The following is a 21,536-nucleotide window of genomic DNA, read 5'->3' as shown; positions in this document are numbered from 1 at the left end:
CAAAATATCTATATTGTAACTTGAGTACCCCCAAAAATTAATTTATATATCATCGGATAGATAAATACTGTACATTTAGGACCCGTTGGTGAGCTCTCAAGTGCAAACAATGTAGGTTTCCAGGAAGAAGGCCCAATTAAGATCTGATCACTTATGAATATGTAGTTTAACAAATAGCGTAGCTGTAGGAAAGCTGAACATATATTACCCAGACAGAAATGTATGTATTTTATTCGCGCACCTACGTCTGAAGATTATGGAGTACAATAGGGCTTTAATTTAGCGTATGTCGAATACGTATCAGCCCTACTAGATACATGGCAGTCATGCCAGGTAATGGATTAGCGCTGTAATATAGATGTTTTATATTGGACAGCTTTTAATTGCTCTTGTAACATAGTTTGGCCTATATCACGCCAAGAAAATTGGAACTAAATTCATTTGCCCAGGGCACATCAAGGCAGTCGACCCGGGTTGGTCTGTTCGGGTATCTCGAGTTGAAAAAAGCAATAGTGAGCTAAAAGTGCTGTTAAAAACCCCGAAATAAGAACAAAACACTATTATTATTATTATTATTATTATTATTTGTTACATCCAAAACGTTATTAAAATTAAAAACAAAAAAACAAAAAAAAAAAACAAAAACAACACCCTTCCGAAATCCAAACTTGATTATATTATGCGGCTGTCGAAAGCTTCATGAAAGTTGAGATTCAACGGATTATATTGGCTTGTTACTGTAGATGTTTACTGACGGAGGGACCTAATTCTCTACATCCCTGTCGGGTGTGACCGCTAAAAAATGTAGCTCTGCAGGTATTGTAATGCAATATGTTGGAAATTGTTACGTTTCTCTTTTTAATTTTGTTTTCATATTGTATTTTAATTCGTATTGATCAATTAAATAAAAGAGACTCGTAGGTTATAAATTTGTTTCAATAGAGAATGTATTGTTAAATACTTGATCAGGTTTAAATTACGCTCTCAGACTTATTTGACTGGCCCTTGTTAACTATGAACAACCGATTAACAAAACTCATATAGATGCTTATTTGCTTTATTGATCTATACTTTTTCTCATTGTACTCTGCAGACATTTATTGGAGAGATTCTGTTTGGTGTAAGCCTAACTCTGTGGCAGGTAGATAAGACCACTGGGAGTGGCAGTGTATACCGTAAGTTTGCTATAATTTGAAAGTTATTGCATTTTAATATCATAGTGTGTTCATAGGATTAATATGCGAGTTGAATTAGTACCGTGAGTCATGTAGTCAATTATAACTCAGTTGTAAATGTGTTTATGTGTTTATTAGTATGTTGTATAAATACATATGTATAGATAATATGTACATTGTATCATTATGTTGCCATAAAACATCAAACCAAAACCGTATCTGCAGTAACTTGATTTAAAGAGACAAAATACCGTCCTGTGTCTATTGCATTGATATATCCGTCAGTTGATTCCTTTCATTTTTTAATTTATTTATCGTTATATCTATTCACTGTATAGTGCAGCCCATAATTTTTCAGGTTTGGATGAGGATGGGGATTTCACCTGTACTCTTGAGGGAATAATAATAATAATAATAATCTTCATCATAATCATCATCATCATTATCATCATCATTATCATCACCACCATCATCATCAATGGAGGGCAGCAAGGAATTAAAGCATAGAAAATATCTCTCAAAATTGGAAGCGCAAACTTAGGACACGAAAGCAACCCTCTAGACAATTTCGTTCTATCGCATTCTCTAATTATAAATTTGTCAGAGTCTTTTTGAGGAATGAAAACACTAGATGTTCAGGAGAAATTACTTTTCTTATATGACATGTAGTTCATTTATTGCATTGGATTTGTTCGTCGAGTTTGCTGGTTACACATTTTGTGCCAGCTTTCACCAGCCACCTTGCATAAATAGTCTCATTTCTGTCTTTAACCGAACTTCCTTGCTTGGTCTGACATACAAAGATAGAGGTTATCAAAGTGTTTTGTCACCAGTACGTGCAATCTAAATTTGCAGTTCAGTTTTATGATAGTAATACTTGTCTTTGCGGTTGAAATCAATACTGTGATTTCAGTTCGTTTGTGACATGGAGATTCCACTCCACATTATGGTTGCCACTAATAAATTTAACGAACAAGCACAACGTAAAGGAATAACCAATGACAACTGTATACTTCCACCATGGCATATATAGGCAATGATTGGAATGAATTCTTTTGCCCAAGGATGTACTACAGTAACCAACCGGGCTTATCCGTTGGTAGGATTCGAGTCCTTGCCCTTTTGGCACTTTACTGAGTTACCGCGACTCCTTATTATCAAATGTCATTCTGGTAACAGGTATTATTCAGTTCGTCTTTCGTAACGAAGCAAGTGAATAAGCGAGTCTACAGGTAAGTATGTATGTATGTATGTATGTATGTATGTATGCATGCATGCATGCATGCATGCATGCATGCATGCATGCATGCATGCATGTATGTATGTATGTATGTATGTATGTATGTATGTATGTATGTATGTATGTATGTATGTATGTATGTATGTATGTATGTATGTGTTTGTGTATGTATGTATGCATTGTTTGTGTTTTTTTTATATCAATAGGAATACTATTTCACAACACTGCTGCAGAATATGTTAAATGAAATCGTTCTGAATTTAGACAAATGAAGATTAGAGCATGAAATAGGCTGCAGATTATTTGAACTGATGTTGGAACATGAAATTAGCAGATTATTGATATACCTTGGAGCCATGCTATAAAAATATTTATACATAAAAATATATTTAAAGTACTTCATTCGATAGTTAAAAGCTGACCACTGTAAAGTAACAAATACATCTAAGGCAATAATATGTCCTGCATGAAATATCAATGTAGAAATAAACTAAATAGTTCATCTTGAGATTGTTATCTGTCGAATCTGCTAATCCTAGTATGCGCGTCCCATATATTATCAAGATCGAAATGCATGCAACAATTAGTGAAAATCGAACCCACCCTCAGTGATACGCACACTGCTATGAATAAACAAACACTACGAGGTTCAAATAATGATATTGTATGTAAACACATTAATCTGATTCACGCAACGCTGCGACGTTTGCTCATTACCATGGTTGATCGTTGAGACGTTTGTTTCACCGAAACGAAATTTATTTCTTCATTTACATTATTTTATTATGCAATTATTATGCGTGATTTTTTTAGCACGTTATAAAATTAGATATACTGGACTATGAATGGGGATAACCTATTTATTGTGAAGCGAGTTTTTCGTACCAGTTAGAAATCATTTGCAAAATTATATGTGAACTATTTAGTAAGTTATAAAATCAGCAACATGAACTCATCATCATCATCAGTCTCTTGACCAAGTGTGGTCATCAAGGCACTGTGCTGCTGAACATCTGACCAGTTCCCTCCACTTGTCTTGATCATGTGCCAATGCCTGTGTCTCCGCAAAACTTTTCCTGGTCCATTCTGTGATATTGTCAGTCCACTTTTGTCTCTGTCTACCTCTCCTTCTGCCACCTTGGACGCTGCCCTGCAGGACTGTTGTGGATAGACTGTTGGCTCTAGTGACATGGCCATAGCATTTCAGCTTTCTCTTTTTGACGGTGGTAAGGAGGTCCTCATATTGGCCTACTTTGCGCCTGATGGTGTTACGCACTTCTTCATTTGTGATGTGGTCCATATAAGAGATGCCATGGATGGTTCTGCAGCATCTCATTTAGCATCTCATTTCAAGTGCCTGGATTTTTCGTTGTAATTCTGCTGTCAGGGTCCAGGCCTCACATGAGTACAAAAAGACTGAGATGACTAGTGCTAGCAATAGTCTGATTTCAGTTTTCAGACAGATATTATTGTGTCTCCAGATGGGTCTTAGCTTTGACATAAATGCCGTTGTTTGTGCTTCTCTTGACAAAATTTCTGCTCTTGATCCCTCTTCGGTGATTATGGAACCAAGATATTTGAACTGGCTCACTGTTTCCAGTTCATGTCCTCTGACTTTAGTCTTGGTTGAGATTTGTTTGCCTCTATTTGTCATCAGCTTTGTCTTCTCAGCGCTTATCTCCATGTCAAATCTGGAAGATGTTTCATCCAGTTCTTCACTAAGGTGGCAAGCTCGTCTTCGCTGCCTGCCAGCCTATCAATGTCGTCTGCAAAGCGGATGTTGGTGATGTTACGCCCTGCAATGCTGACTGTCCCACAGTGGTTTTCCAGGGCTTCGCTCATGATGCGCTCTAAGTAGATGTGTAAAAGCGTGGGTGACAGGAGACAGTCTTGACGCACTCCGACTGTTATCTGGAACCAGTCCCCCACAGAACCTTGGGCAATTACTCCACTGGTAGCCTTGGCGTACAGCTGCTTGATGGTATTGGTCAACTTTTGACCCATGTTGTACTTCTTCATTGTGGCCCACAATGCCTCATGCCACACTCTGTCAAAGGCATTTTTGAAATCTATGAACACATGATAGATGTCTTGTTGATGTTGCGAGTACTTTTCACACAGAACCCTAATATTGTATATTTGTTCTGTCGTGCTTCTTCCACTCCGGAAACTGGCCTGCTCTTCAGCGATTATTTCTTCTGCTTGTGGATTCAGTCTGTTCAAGATGATCTTCAGCATTACCTTACTAGCATGGCTGATAAAACTGATAGTAGTAGTGAATAGGGTCACTTTGGAGACAATGGGAATTAGCATTAAAAACCACTCTGGTTCACTTTGGCGACAATGGAAATTTAACATTACGAAAACCCCTGTGTCACTTTAGCGACAATGGGAAATTAACATGGGAATATATTTTGGGTCTCTTGAGCGACAATGGGAAATGGAACAGGGTCGGGACCCTATTTTAATACGGTCCCGACCTGATGGGTCTATAGAAATGGAACAGGCGAAAAAAAATTGAAACAGGGAGGGGTCTCTAGTTTTTAAAAAAGAAAATAAAAATAAAAATAAAAAAGGATAGGCAATTGAAAGTCTATCTCTTTTCGAGAGATGTGGGTGGCCCTGAAAAGGGCCTTTGGGTTTATATATGCCCTTAACATAAAGGGCATCTGTGACTTCTTCTTGTCCTTAGGCTTCGTCTAATGGTAGGACCATACACTAACACTCTTTTGAGGCATCCTTGCCTTTCCACGTAAATCCTACGTATCCATAGGCTTGTGGCGGTCCTATGGACAACTGTCCATTCGGATCGGACATACATCGGTATGTCCGTCCTAAACATCATTGTTGACACAAGGGTGGAAGATTCAACGTCAGTCCACATGCTGAGGCGCCGAGAACAGGTGAATCAATGCAGTGAACCGCGCTTATTTATAGGTAGAGGAAGGATTGAAACGGATTGAGTTCATTGACCAATCCAAACACGCGTTACAAAATTCAGTCAGTCCGCATCCAATCCGAAAAGAGCAGTCTGTGACGTCACGTGGTCTCTATAGATTCGCTAGCACCTGTGCGCAGTCAATTCATGCGACAGTTGTTCAACATGTCGGAAACTCAGAAAACGATCAATTGGGGTGCACCAGCAGTGGAGACCACCCAAGGGAACCCGGACTTACTTTCAGAACAGGTAAATTGGGATTTTTTGGATTTTCTTACCTCGCAAGAATTTGTTCCGGAACCTTCGTCACCTTCTTCATTACCGCACGTGGCGAATTTTAGACAGAGACAGAAAGAAGAATTGGAGAAATTTATACAACAGCAAAAGGAAGCGGAACAAGCTTTTCTCCTACAGCAACAACAGCAAGAAGAAGAGGTAAGAAAAAAAAAAAACAAGAAGAAGAAGAAGCAGCAGCAGCAAAGAAACAAGAAGGTGAAAATCAAACAGTCACGGTACTGTTAGACATTTTAGCGGAGTTAAGAAGTCTGAAACAAATGTATCAGACTTCTTTATTACGACCGAAGAGAATACGTCCTTCCCGAGCTAAACACGCCAACCTGTGACTAAGCCTACCGTACCACCCTTAGTGATTTCAACCAAATCATCATCATCAGAAGTAGGCCTCGGCCGTGGCAAAGGCTTAAGGCAGTTAAAGTTGATTGCTTAAACTCACCCCTACACCAAAAAAGGCCCTTTTCAGGGCCACCCAAGTCTCTCGAAAAGAGATAGACTTTCAGTTGCCAATAACTCAAAAAAATCCCAAACATTTTACTCTATAGTAAGTGTGTATGAGTGTGTGAGTGTACGTTCTTATTTTGAAATCAAAACTCAAAGACACTTACCTTCTATACCTAATTTATTCTTTTATAAATATTTACAATCCAATTCACAATTCACAACAAATCACTTTAAAAAGTTCATACACTTCTTCTGTCTCATTATTTAGTCTCTCCGTTTTTTAAATTTCTTCACCGTCAGTCTTTTCCTCGTCTTCCTCCTCACTTTATTCCCTTCTTCCTTTCTTCTCCTGTTTCTTTTTCTTCACCTGTCTGCTTTCTTCCTCTTCTTCTTCCTCTGAAGAATCCCTCTCTTCTTCTGGCTCCTCTTCTTTCTTTTTTTGGGCAATCTGGAGACCAATGTCCTTTTTCTTGACAATAATGACAGGTATCTTGACTTTAGTCTTTTCTAACCCCTTTTTTTCTTTTTTGATGGTCTGGACACTCTGAAGACCAATGCCCTTTCTTCTGACAGATATAGCAAGTATCTTGACTTTTATCTCGCAAGGAAGGAGAGTAGTCAGTCGGCTGGTCTGAAGAGAATTTTCTAATGACCCCTCGCAAAGCTCAGATGAAACGTTCGATCTGGGTAGTCTCTTCCATCATTGTGCTCGGTTTGAGAGTGAAATGAATAGTGGAAGGACAAGACACATACCCTTTTATAAACGCTGGTCTGCCATGACTATAAATTAGTCCGTGGTGTTTAAACTTTAGTCATTTGACTTTTTGCTATCAAGATGAAACGATCCAATTCATTTGAGAAGAAAGAAGAAAATAAGAAGCAGAAACGTGATCTATCGCCTCGTACCAGGGCTGAAGTCTTGGCACAAATTCATGCCAGTGATTTTGAAGAGGACATGAGTGAACCAGAATCCAATCCCTCTAAACAAAGTTCACCACCCTTAGTCAACCCTGAAAAGTACTATGACATTCGAGAGACGGAAAAGCGTCCCTCTAAAAAATTTAGAACCACGGCTTACAAATACACGGTGAAGTTTAAAGATTTCAAGTTCGAAGTACCGTTAGAGAAAGCAGAAGGGTTCATCACCGAGATGTGGGATTCTTTGCTCACCACACTCAAGCGACAATGTCAACCTAAAGAATACGATCGCTTGAGACTTTCCGTACATCACTACGGCTTGAAATCCCCTGTTTGGATCGAGTTTAGCAGCCCTAAAGAATTGACCGCTTCCAAAGTCATGGACAAGATTCAACACGTGCAACAATCTAATGACCAGTTTGACATCACCGATGGAAAAGCCACACTGGACATGACCCACGTCTCTCCTCCTCAAGGGACTGGACGCAAAAAGATCTTATTAGTGAACAACCTTCGCAGCACCAAAAAGAGTCTCGTCCGAATTAACAACCCTCAAGACCAGATGTGTTTAGAACGACACGGCAGATTGGAAAAGAGCCTGGAAAACTATTCAACAGTCGGACCGAGCCAAACAACGAAGTGAAGCAGAACTCCTGTTGCAACAAGCTGGTCTGTCCAAAGACACACCCTGTGACATTCCTGAGATGAAAAAATTGCAAGATGCCCTAGCTCCACGCTACACTTTGAAAGTGCACCCTCAAGAAATGCGTGGGCCTCTATTGTTTCGAGGGAAAGACTTTAAGGATGGAAAATACATTTATGTCTATCATCACGATGAACATTTCGATACCATTACCAGCATCACCGGATTCCTGGGATATGTTTATTATTGTGAGAAATGTGACTATGGCTATAACAATCGAGATCAACACAAGCATTGTGGATCGAAATGCTCAGGATGTTTGGCCTCTCAACCCTGTCTGAGCGAATGGCAAGAACCAGTGCATTGTCCAGCTTGTCTGCGCACGTTTGTCAGCCCTGCCTGTTACCAACAACATCTGAAGACGCAAGGTTCACAGCAGAAATGTGCTTGTCAACTCCTGAGATTGTGCCCTACCTGTGGACAAGGCCTATGTACCAACAGTGCCAAGGCACACGTATGTCGAGGAAAGAAAAAATGTCACATTTGTCACCACATCGTGGACTTGGAACACCAATGCTACGTGCAAAAATACCAACCCCAACCAGAGAAAGAGGACGGTCACCAGAAGAAAGGCAATTTCATCTTTTTCGATTTCGAATGCATGCAAGAGACCGGCATTCACATTCCTAATTTCTGCGTGGCTCATCGAGCGTGCGAAAAGTGCATTCAAGAACCTATTTTCAGTCATTGCCCTCACTGCAGTAAGATTCCTGGAGGGCGTGAAAAAATCTTTCGAGGACCCAACACGCTAGCCGATTTCGCTCGATGGGTCTTAAACCCCATCGACAAGACGTGGAGCCAAGAGGACATCGAACGTTATCGAGATTGACATCGCCATGCCACGGTGATGGCTCACAATTTCTCCGGATACGATGGACAGTTTCTTTTGAGATACTATACGGAACATGACACCGAACGTCCTAAAGTGACTTTGAAAGGAGCCAAAATCATTTTCATGCAAGTGGGACAAGTACAGTTTAAAGATTCGATAAGTTACTTGGCCATGCCTTTGAGCCGAATGCCTAAAACGTTTGGAATGACAGAAATGTTCGTTGTTCGCTGTTCTACCTCATTTACCCGAGGCTCACTATTACGACCCTGACAACATGCGTACCGAACAACGAGAAGCTTTCTACGCTCGGTACCAGGCTCACGCCTCGGACCCTTTCGACTTTCAGGAAGAAATGCTAAAGTATTGTCGTTCCGACGTGGACATTTTACGTCGATGCTGTGGAAAAATTTCGAGAACTGTTCATGGAACACGGAGGGGTCGATCCTTTGAAAGATGCTTGCACCATTGCCAAAGCCTGTTCCTTAGTGTAAAGGCAATTATTCATGCCTGAAAACACCGTGGCTGTCATCAGTCCTCAAACGACCAACTATGTCAAACGTCAATACTCGGTCAAAGCCCTACGCTGGTTACGTTAGTTGTGCGACAAGGAAGACAAGTGGATTCAGAATGCCCGCAACGGAGGGGGCGAAAAGACCATCGGAACGCATTCGGTCGATGGTTGGGACTTAGAAAACCCCAAGATCGTGTACTAGTTTAACGGTTGCTTATTTCACGGATGCCCCGTCTGCTACCCTGACCGTGACACTAAAAATCAGTTTTTACAACGAACCATGGAAGACTTGTACCAGGACACTTGTCAGCGATGCCTAAAGTTAGAACAGGAAGGATACCAAGTGTAGAAATATGGGAACACGAGTACGATCACTCTTTGAAAACCGATCCCGAGTTTAAACGCCTCGTGGAAAGTTACCAGTTCATGGACCCGTTGAACCCGAGGGATAGTTTGTGCGGAGGAAGGGCCAATGCCACCTGTTTGCTGTACCAATCCGACGAAGAGAAAGGAGAAGAAATCAAATACTTGGACGTGTGTTCGCTGTATCCCTACGTGTGCAAATATTGTCGCTTTCCTGCAGGGCACCCACAATTGTTCACCGAACACATCGACCTGGAAAACATTCGACAATACGAAGGCTTGATCAAGAGCAAAGTTTTGCCTCCCACATACCTATAACATCCTGTCTTACCTCACCATTGCCAAGGCAAACTGATGTTTCCTTTGTGCCGTACTTGTGCCGAAACGTGCAACCAAGACCAACCTTGTCAGCACACCCAGGAAGAACGGGCCTTGACGGGGACGTGGGTCAGCGTAGAATTGTTCAAAGCTCTGGACATGGGATACCAACTGTTAGAAGTGTATGAAATTTGTCACTTTCCCAAGACACAACAATACCACAAGGGTGACCCCACGCAGAATGGCATTTTCGCAGACTACGTGGATGCCTTTTTGAAACTGAAGCATGAGGCCAGCGGCTATCCTTCCTGGTGTCACACTCCCGAAGACCAAATACAATTCAAAGAGAAATGCTGGGCACAAGAAGGCATCACTTTAGACCACATCGAGAAAAACGAAGCAGACGATCGTTTGCCAAAGTGTTGTTAAATTGCTTGTGGGGAAAAATGGCACAACGACCGTGTTTACCCAAGACGGAGTATTTGACAGAACCTTCCCGCTACTTTCAGATGATTTACGACAAAACCAAATTCATGAAACACGTGGACGTCGTTCGCGAGGATTTGATCTTGGTCAATTACGAAGAAGATCTGGACTTTGTACAAGACGACCCTTTTGGAAATGTCATCATTGCGGCTTACGTGACAGCTCATGCTCGCTTAAAATTGTACGAAACTTTAGAACTGTTAGGGGAACGCGTCCTGTACTTTGACACGGACAGTTGCATTTACATCGATCACCCGAGTCAACAGCACCCTGACATCGAAGGAGACCGTTTAGGAGCCTGGACAGACGAGCACCCCGACGACAAGATTCTAAGTTTCGTCAGTGGCGGTCCTAAAAATTACGGCTATGAATACCGGGACAAACAAGGAGAAGTGCACACGAAGTGTAAAGTGAAAGGATTGACTCTGAATTATCGTTCCAGTCGAGTGGTGAACTTTGAGGTATTGAAAGAAGCCTTGCAGTCTGGAAAAGATGAACACTTTAAAGTGACCACCTATCAAAAGATCAAGATTGTACGTTTACCCACTCATCAAATCGTCAGTCGACCCTTGGAAAAGTCTATCAAATCGTGTACCAGAAGCGAGTGCGACTTCCCAATCATTTCACCTTACCGTATGGACATGTCGGTATAAAACATTGGTTGTAAGAGGATAGCCACTCACCAGAAGGATGACTTCGCCACAACAAGAATCCCGTGAGAAAACCCGATGAGAACTCTAAGTTCAAACCCCACCATTTTCCGGTCTTCTTGCCTGACTATTGCGATCGTGCCCGTCGATTGGAAAAGTTTCAAAAATGGCCTTCGGATAGGAAAGGATTACCTACTTCGAATGTTTTAGCTAGAACAGGATTTGTCTACTTGGGACCTGAGACTGGATTGGGATACGACGTACAGTGTTTCAGTTGTGGCCCGAAATTACGAATGAATCTATGTATCTATAAAGATTCAGCTATTCTGGAACATACTCGATGGTCTCCACACTGCCCTTACCTTTCTATGGCCTTTCCACCCATTGCACTACGGTACAATTACGACGGCACCTTAGAGACGGTACCTTCCAAAACAGGACATAAAAAAAGAACGATGTACAAGCTTGAGACTACATTGCGCCTAGTATAAAAAGAGGCTATGGTCAAGATCGATAGTTCATTGTGACTACCAAGACCAAGCGAACAAGATGAATACTTTCAGAGAAACACAAAACAAGTTTAGACAGGCACAATTCAAGTTTGGGGCTTCTGAAGTAGAATGCGACTGTGAGCCTTGCGATGCGAACGATGCTGTACGCTGTGACCTTAGCGATGCCGTAAAGCATCATGGGAACTTTGTTCTCACTACCCCTATCATGGAAAGTGATGCTGTGCGTGCCAAACCTGAGGGATGCGAAAGCGATGCCGCTCGTCCTCTTGGACACTTTACTGGGTTTTGTTTTAAATTGGATGTTCACCTTCACGTCTACCCCCCCCCCACAACGGATGTCATCCAGCCCTGAGCAAACTCCTGTCCATGTCACCCATCCCTCTTCGAAACGAACCTGAACCTGTGAAAGACGAATATTCGTTCCCTGTGCGTTTGTCGGAATATTGCGACTTTGATAATCGTCTTCAATCGTTCAAAGGAAAATGGCCTCATTATCTGGGAGGACCGACCCCCGAAGAATTAGCCAGAGCCGGATTTTTCTACTTGGGCGAAGGTGATAAAATCAAGTGCTTCAGTTGCGGTGTGTCACTTCACCACTGGGAACCACAAGATTCGGCCTACCTAGAACATACTCGTTGGTCACCGAATTGTCATTACTTACCTTTAGTGGGACCGAGACATTGAAGTAACTTACCATGTCGTTGAAGAAGAAACCAGATTGGTTAGGAGTCAAATGTTGGACATCACCGAGACCAGTATTTAAACTTCATTTCAAAAACGATATTGAATCATTACCTAAAGAACTACAAGAGAGATTTACAAGGAAGTTTGGCAGGGGTTTGCCAGAGTGAAATCTCAATGGGTAACTGTAGAACTTTTGTGCCGAGAAATTCACAAGAGGAAAGTGAAAAAAGTCAACCAGTGTGTTAGATTTCTCTGGGTCAAGTGTGCATTCATCCTATTATATCACTCAAGACCGTTTACATCAAAAGAGTTCAGTGAGATTCTTGGACGTTACCCTGAATGGCAGTGGTCAGAAATTACTCACTATGTGGATTGCTTTTGCTTTAGGAGAAGATTGTGAATTGTACGGACTGACCTATTCATGGATACTTTACAAGAGAACGTTCGTGCTTTGCCTGTGGAGTTGAGAGAACGCATTTACCTAGAGCTGGTCAAAATACAAGTCAAACGTAAAGAACAATTGCATCCGTTACGTCACCAGATCTTTAACCACTGGTATCTGAATGGTATAAGAGGACTGGTTCGTCAGAAATTGTTTCAGTGGTCAGACCTTGTTCAACACTTTCAGTTAGTGAATGAACTAAATGTTCGTAATTTTGGTTACTTCGAGATTCACCTAGAGCAACGTATTGAGGAAGACGAGTAAAAGGATTACCAACATATTTTACGTGGAATCTGCTTTGCGGAAGACGAAACATCTAAACAAACTTTGAAGTTTAGGTTACAGTTTGGAGCACTTAGATTCCCTACTGGAGAACGAAGATGTCTAGTTAGAAATTACCTTTATTGCTTCCGAAAGAAAGAGACTATACAATCAAGAATCCATGCCACGGCTTATGTCACAAGTGATTGAACAGATTCCGTGGAAGGAACTCACTGACCATATTCAAACCGTGGATCATTACCATCAATTATTACAAGAACTGTATGCAATCGATTTGGGACGACGCATAGTGTGTGTCTTATTGACTTGTTTTCTGGGATTTCGTTTACCAGACGATTTTTTGTGGGCTCTTTACGATCAGTACTTACCACCCCAATGGCCTTAAATGGTCACAAGAGACTCCTTTTGCTCAAAGCCTTGCGTTTTCATCTGGATACTTCTCGACCTCAACAGGATAAAAAGATTCGTGAACTTTTAGCTACCGAAGACGTGTATGACGATGTGTGTGTAGCTTGTAACTTACACCCCCACTGGACAGATATCCGTGCCTGGAAAAAAGGGGGTTTTGAGGCTTGGACCCAAGAAGTGGCCCAGTATGCACGAGAGTTGTTCAAGGAAAAAAGTCACTTTTCAACCTGTGTTAGTGACAGTACCAGAAGAACCCGTCACCCAAGACAGGACTGTCGTGGACATGTCTGAAAGACCCTTTCGGGAGGACACTTGTGTGACCTTACCCAATATAGAACTGGTCAGAACATTACCCAAAACATGTTGTACAGACACTTGTTTTTATTCCACGTTGATGGTTATCATGTGCCTTTTATCGTTGTACTTAAGCCTTTGGCTTTTATGTATTTTTGTATTTCGTATTCATGTTTAAAACATTCAATAAACGTGTTCTGAAAAAAGTATATGAACTCTTGTCTTGTTTGTTTTCGTGTCACAAGTGACATTCCTAACACTATGGCTACCTCTGCCGTCTCTGCTCCCTCTTCCTCTACTGTCAAAGTCATCGACGAACACTTAGATCGTGCCAGTTGGGAGGCTTTGTATCTTCGCCATCCCTTTAACATGCTCATTGCAAAACCGAATTCGTCAAACGTTTGATCGAACATAAACATCATTTGATCGATCGTCCACCTCAACGCATCGTGTTGTGTTACAAAGAGTGGCAATCGGTGTACAGCCTCTTGTGAGAAAGTCAAGGCGATTCCATCGTGTTTGTGGAAGGCATTCCTAAAGAAGACGACGGCATCGACTCTGACTCCCGTCAAACCCATTTGGTCATTTTTGACGACATGTTAGGAGAAGACGAAGAAAAAATTAAACTGTGGTTCACGCGCAAAGGGCATCACCGTAATGCCAGTGTCGTTTACATCACCCAAAATTTGTTTCAACAAACTAAAGCCCATCGCACCATCAGTCTCAATGCGCATTACTTGGTCTTGTTTAAAAGCCCTCGAGATAAATCGCAAGTGCAAGTCTTAGCCATACAGTTAGGAACGCCTTGGCTGCCTCAGGCGTACGACGATGCCACTCAAACTCCACATGCCTATTTACTCGTCGATTTGAAACCTACAGCCCCCGATGATTTGCGATTTCGTACCCACTTGTTTCACCACTGGTGCCAAGACGGAGGGCCTGTCCTGTACACGTCTCCGTCCTCCACATAACTTCACTCAACAAAAAAAATCTATAAAAACCTCAGACACTTTTCGTCTGTCTCACACAACGTCAACATGACGTCAATTCAGTCGCATCTTCCCGTCAAATTGATTCCTGCCTTGTATGGCATCAGTCGAGAAAAAAATTACACAAATACGTGCTCGTGTCTTGGAAGCTAGTCTCAAAGAAGTCTTACGATGGTTCACGGTGACAGCACGTCAATTACTCCAGGGAATCATTCAGATGCCTCATCAAACCAAGCGCTTTTTTGATCGAAACAAAGTCGCTTTGACCCAACTGGCCGATCCCCGCATCGACACTCAAACCAAAAAACAAATCATTTTGAAACCTGGAGAGAGCGGTACTCTAGGAGGGGTCATCATTCGCTCTCTCTTAAGATGGGACCCTAATGCTCCCAAACTTCTCCCCAAGAAAAAAGTCAAACGAAGCTCCAAGAAGAAGAAGAAAAAGAGTCACGGTGCCAAGGCCAAGTCCCCAAGGAGACCCGTGTCTCCAAGAACTTCTCCAGTGGCAGGACCCTCCTCTTACCAGTCACCACCCCGGAAAAAGAAAAGAAGCCCCCAGAAAAAGAAACAGAGAAAAAGTCCCCAGAAAAAGAAAAGCCCACAGAAGAAAACTAATCGCAAGAGAGGCACTTTGGCCAGGACGCAACCTTACACTCGCAAACCTCGACCAGCAACGGCGGTGACCGCGTCTCCGGTAGCCTCAGGTTTATCCACTTCTCCGTTGATGACACCAAGAACCGAAGAGTACTTGGAGACGTTGACTACACCAAGAACTTCTCCGTTGATAACCCCAAGAACTTCTCCAGTAGCAGGACCCTCCAATTTAGTGGCAGTGGCCGCTGCTCACAAAGTACCTTCTCCCAAAATCAAAGTTCAAGAAAGATCGGGCATGTTACAAAGTTTACTGGATTTGTCCAAGCAAGAACTGGCTCGATTTAGTCCGTTGCGTACCCCTGCACGACGTGTCATGCCTGTCCTGAAGTTAATACGACGTAAGGACAATCAGTGGCGACGCGTTCCAGTATAAAAAAGGCCTGTGACCGAGTAGGGGTATCAGTGTTTTTGGTGCTGAAGACTCAAAGATGTCACCCTCCAGAAAACATCCCTCTTCTAAACAACCCCAAGGAAAGAAAAGGAAAGGACTGCCTCCTCGTTTAGTCAAACATGGGGACATGTTATTTGTCCTGTCCAAAGCTTCTCCACCTCTACGAAAAAAACTCATTCAAACGGCCTCCAAAGAGGTTATCGATACCGTGTGCGAATGTTGTTTGAACGTCTTGAAAGGCACGATCCCTTTATCCAAACACCAGAAACAATGCTTAGGCAAACATCGTCACGTTCTTCGCCAAATGGTTCAAAAGAAAATCCCCATTCGTCAAAAATGAAGATGTTGGTCCAACGTGGAGGAATTTTACCCCTCTTGTTAGGCCCATTTCTGAAAGGAGTCTTGGGAACCATGTTGGGAGGACTGGTGGGAGCAAGATAAAAAGACCCTCTGGAGTCCCAAGATCTCAGAATCGACCCTTGGCAGCCCATGGAGGGATGAAAACTAGCTTTAGTACCTTACAAACGATGGATGGAATACCATCGTTGGCAAGAACAACGCACCCCGCATTTACCTCCCAATCCCAATTTGAACGAGATGTCCCAGTTACAACACGAATTGCAGTCCTTGATAGATCGCCAAGATTTGTCCGAAACAGAAAAAGCGCAAAAGTATGGTCAACTCTTGCAACGACTGCAACTCTTTCACCAGAAAACCTCAGACGAAACAGCTCTTCCCACTCTGAAAGATTTTAAGACCTTGATGAAAAGTCCAGCACCATCACCAGTACCACCACCAGTATCAGTGACCAAGATAGAAAAAGGAGAAGAAGAAGAAGGGTTTCAAACTCCACCAGAAAAAGTACGCAAATTAACAACACCACCTACTTCCAGAATTGGATGGATTAAAAAGATGATGCCACCCCTTCTTCATCACAAGAGAAAAAGAATGTGAAGACAGAAGTGAAGACAGAAGTGAAACAAGAACCGATATCCCCTGTTCCGATATCCTCCTCCTCGACACCTATTGCCGGTCGCACACGCAAAGCATTGCAATCCAAGAAAATACCCCAAGAGAAAAAGAGTAGCATCCTCCAAGAGTGGGTGTCTTACTAACACACAAACACAAAATGGAGAAGGTGTTAGCCAGCATTTACTACGATCCCTCCCATCCTGCAGGTTACGATGGAGTTCAAAAATTGTATCGTGCTGCCAAAACGCAACTGAAAAGTCTCCGTTTACCTCAAGTGCAACGATGGTTACAAGAACAAGCTACTTACACTTTACACAAACCCATTCGACGTAAGTTTTCCAGGAGTCTCACCCGAGTGGAAGGCATCGATCATCAATGGCAAGCCGATTTAGCCGATGTCTTTGATTTGGCCAGCTACAATCGCGAGTACAAATATTTGTTTTGTGTCATCGACGTCTTTTCCAAATTTGCCTGGGTCGTGCCCTTGACTTCCAAATCGAGTATCGAGTTAGTACGAGCTCTGCAACGGGTGTTGAAACAAAGCGGTCGTCACCCTCTTCGATGGAAAACGGACAAAGGTACCGAATTTCTGAACCAAGCTTTCCAAAAAGAATTAAAGAAACGTGACATTCATTTTTTTACCACCGAGAATCCCGAAACTAAAGCCATTATCGTGGAACGTTTTCAACGCACTTTGAAAGAACGCATGTAGAAATATTTTACGCATTACCACACTCTGAAGTACATCGACATCTTACCGCACCTGGTGCAAGCGTACAACGAATCTTACCATCGAAGCATTGGGCATGCCCCGCAAGAGGTGACTCCCGAAAACGAAGTGTTGGTGTTTGAGCGCCTGTTTGGTACGTCCCCGACGAGGGCTGTCCACGAGAAAAGTGGAGTGTTGACCGTAGGAGATTGGGTACGCACTGGCAAAACCAAACGCACTTTTGACAAAGGTTACTTACCTAACTGGACGACCGAATTGTTTCGTGTCACTGGACGAGTGCATGGTCGTCATCCTGCCGTCTATAAATTAGAAGACATGAACGGAGAAGTGTTCAAAGGAACGTTTTATTTGCCCGAGTTACAACGTGTCACCAAAAAAGAAGACGACGTGTACGACATCGAAAGCATTCTCGAACGCAGAACCCGTAAAGTGGGCAAACGACGTGTCAAAGAAGTCAAAGTACGTTGGAAAGGATATCCACCCAGTTTTGATTCTTGGATCGACGCTTCGCAAGTCATCGACTATCAAAAGAAGTGACCATCATGCCCTTTCACATAGACGGAGCTACGTCGACCACTCCTTCACCCAATTCTTCTCTGCAAGATTTACAGAAACAACCCTTGTGGGTGTGGTGTGGAGAACGTGTGCCTAAAACGCAAATCGTCTTTTTCTGCTAAATCATTGTATTGTGTCATCGGGGCAGCCATTGCCAATTTGAGTTTGCAGCAAGGAGACAAACAATTATGGACCATTTTATTAAGCAGTTGCATCGGTTACCTGCTTCCCAATCCCTCCCTGAAATTCTCTTCCAACGGGAACAACGGGAACCTTGTGTCCAGTGCAAGTGTCAGTCACCACTCCAATAACAACAACAACCCTATTTTGGGCGGAGACACGCCTCTGGCGTCCAGTAACCCCTCGTACAGCCACAGAACTCTGGAATTATGAGTCACTACAACCAATTTTACTTAACCTTACCCAGTGACAGTTCCATGGAGGTGTTTCCCAAGAATACGTTGTGCTGTTACACGGCCAAATTACCTCAGACAATCCAATTATATCACGTAGCCCATTGTGAAGTGGCTTTAGCAGAAATCATTCACCAGACTCAAGTCCTCAATGTCCTTCCCAATCAAATTTTTTTTGATGTGGAAGTTCATGACGAACAATTGCAACAGTACTTGGATACCTATGGCAAATATGACAAGAAAACCCCTGGCACAAAAAATCAAAAGTACACCACCTGTCACTTGTTCGTTCCCCCAGGCTATTATTTTAGTGGTCAACATTTGGTGAGCACCATAACCTCCAGGTTTAATGTCGTGTTTCTGAAAGCTTTGGAAAGTGTCAAACAAAGTGTTACCATGGAATGCCACAAAGCAGCTCGTCGCTTCTTGATGAAATTTGACGGGAGTAAAATCGTGTCCATTTTATTTTGTCCTGAATTGTTTGACATGTTGGGCGGAGACATGGATATGAGAATGGCCATGCTCAAGAAAAACGAATTACCAATCATTTACGACAACGAGTCTTTTAGCAAGTTATTTCGTGCCCCGGTAGAACTGAACCAAGGACTGAATTTGATGTTTGTGTACTCCGATGTGGTGGAGTACAACGTGGTGGGACACACCTCCGCACCGTTACTGCGTGTCATTCCTTTCAAAGTGGATTCTGCCACGACCGCTGACGAGGAAGGTGGAAACACTTACCACGTTCACCGCGAATTTGTACATCCTCACTATTTGCCTGTCAGTAAGTCTTATTTGGACACGGTCAGCATTGCTATAAAAGGAGATCTGGGACAAAATATTCCATTTACCAAAGGAAAAGTCACGGTGAAACTCCATATTCGAAAACGGTTCTCTCACGACTCGTAAATCATGTATCCAGTGTACCGAGGGGTTGCTCGACAGCGAGGACACGGTTTAGGAGATATGTTAAAATCGGCCTTTCGTTCGGTGGCTCCTGTATTGAAACCGATGGTGACACGCGGATTGCACGCCTTGAAAGATGCGGCATTGACACAAGGCAAAGAATTTCTCCAAAATGTCATCATCGACAAACAAAACCCAAAAGAAGCCTTCATGAGGGCAGGCAAAAATGTCTTGCGGAAAACGGGTAAAGACCTTTTGGGCCGACGAGACACACCTATAAATGCCCTGCACGCTACCGAGTCAGGCATTCAGCAAGGACAAGGCAGAAAGAGACGACGAAGAAAACACCCTTTCACCAGACTTCACACGTCTAAAGCTAGAAAGGCAAATAAAAGAAGAACCGTTCGAGACTTAGACGTTTTCGATTATTGAGAAAGAGAAAAAAATGATGCACCGAGAGTCTTGTGCTTGTTCCAAGTCGGAACTGGATCTGTTTGCCATGCCACCCACCATGATGACCATGCAAGAATCGAAATGGGTGGAATTTCACCCCGTCTTCTCTTTGACGGATTCCGCTCCCATCGAGTTTGAAATCAAAGGTCAGCCCGAAGATTACATCGATCTGAATAGCAGTTACCTGTATTTGAAAGTCAAAGTGATCAAAACGGACATCACCAATCCAGGAGGCGATGCTAGAGTAGCTCCTGTCAACAATTTCATGCATTCCTTGTTCAGCGAAGTGGACTTGTACTTGAATAACAAACTGGTCAGCAGCAGCATGGATACTTACCCATATCGTGCCTACCTGGAAAGTCTCTTGACGTACGGAAAAGAAGCTAAGAATACTCATGTGGATGTTTGCGTGGTGTGGAAACCTGACACGGCAGGTGTGGCCACGTTTAGCTACACAGTCCTGACAGAAGATGACAATCCTCACAATGTGGGGTTTAACGACCGTCGTAAGAAACTTCTGCAAGGGCGAAGTTTAGAACTGATGGATCGTTTGCATTTGGACATGTGGTTACAAGAAAAGTATTTGCTGAACGGGGTGGATATCCGTCTGAGACTGAATCGTAGCAGTGCCGCTTTTCATTTGATGGCCCATGCCAATGAATACAAAACTATCATTCAAGAAGCCCGACTTTACGTGCGTCGTGTGGAAGTGTTAGATAAAGTGGGAAACGACGTTAGTCAGACGTTGAGAAGAACGGAGCCAAGTATCCGATACGACGCGTAGAAGTGAAAACGTTCACCATTCCCGCTGGACAGCGTTCTATGATCGAAGATCATCTGTTCCAAGGACAGTTACCCAAGCGTTTGATTGCTGGTATCGTCAGGAATTCAGCCTTCAACGGAACCCACGATCAAAATCCTTTTGAGTTTCAACATTACAATGTGTCCAAGATCGAAGTCAGTCGCGACGGCAAGACCTTGTGTACCCGACTCTTTGAGCCCAACTTTGGTGTCGCGAAGAATTATTTGAGATCGTACTTGTCCCTGTACGAAGCCACGGGACAGTTAGGAACCAACACCAGTCACGGTATTTCGTACGACGATTATGCAGGAGGCTATGCTTTGTGGGGTTTTCATTTCACTCCTAACCAAGGCAGCGACGAGGGACATTTCCATCCTATAAAATCGGGTCAGATTCGTGTGGAACTTCAGTTTGCAAATCCACCTCCAGATCACACAGTGAACGTCCTCCTGTATGCAGAATTTGACAATACCATAGAAATCAACAGTTTGAGAGAAGTCATTCTAGACTATTAGAAGCCATGGAAGACTGTTATCCCTCTTTGCCTAGTGGAGAAACTTTGAAGCTAGAATGTGAGGAGACCGGGAAAGAATAATCTCAAGACAAAGACGAAGAAGTTATCATGATGAAGTCAAGATGGCCAGAACAAGAAGCCCATTTAGTCTCCTGTTTTGCCAAACACTTGGTCGAAAAAATGACGGAATTGATCAAGAAAGATTGCTATGGATGTCAAAACGATCATCCCAGTCAAATTCAACACGATAAATGCCTCATGCTGAGTCAAGAAGAAAAATTGAACGAGTATCTGGACGAAGCTTGGAGTCTCATCTCGGACGAAGTCGTGTTGCATCAGTGGTATAAAGACTTGCGTGAACATTCTTGTCCACCATTAACCACTCAAGAGATCCATCTTATCTAAGCTCTTCTGAATCTGAGTGGGGAGACGAAGCTAAACGCCTTTTACTTGTCAGACATTTTCAAGCAAAAAGTCAGGATCGAATTGATCACTTATTATTACCTGTGAAGAAGAAAAAAAAAACCACACAAATCAATGGATACCTGGGAACTTTATTACCTTTTGAACCACAGTTCGTACACGGTTTCTTGGAATCCTGTCGTCTGTGCTAAAGATGAACTCCCTCATCGCAAGCCTCAAGACCATCAAGCTTATGTGATC

At 42.8% G+C, this 21,536-nt stretch overlaps 1 protein-coding gene across 1 annotated transcript in view; it reads left to right on the top strand.

Annotated features, from left to right (window-relative positions):
• Positions 1–2,195: 2,195 nt before the first annotated feature.
• Positions 2,196–21,536, top strand: part of LOC149770732 (uncharacterized) — a 113,415-nt gene continuing 94,074 nt past the window's right edge. The window contains exon 1 of the mRNA XM_089949187.1: positions 2,196–2,407. The gene's annotated coding sequence lies outside the window, so the exon portion shown is untranslated. The remainder of the gene's footprint in view (positions 2,408–21,536) is intronic.

This window comes from Sinohyriopsis cumingii, unplaced genomic scaffold (assembly GCF_028554795.1).
Source record: "Sinohyriopsis cumingii isolate HCF-2022 unplaced genomic scaffold, ASM2855479v2 utg002441l, whole genome shotgun sequence".
Lineage (NCBI taxonomy): Eukaryota > Metazoa > Mollusca > Bivalvia > Unionida > Unionidae > Sinohyriopsis > Sinohyriopsis cumingii.
Note: the sequence above shows the minus strand (reverse complement) of the source record. Positions and strands in the feature narration are given on the sequence as shown.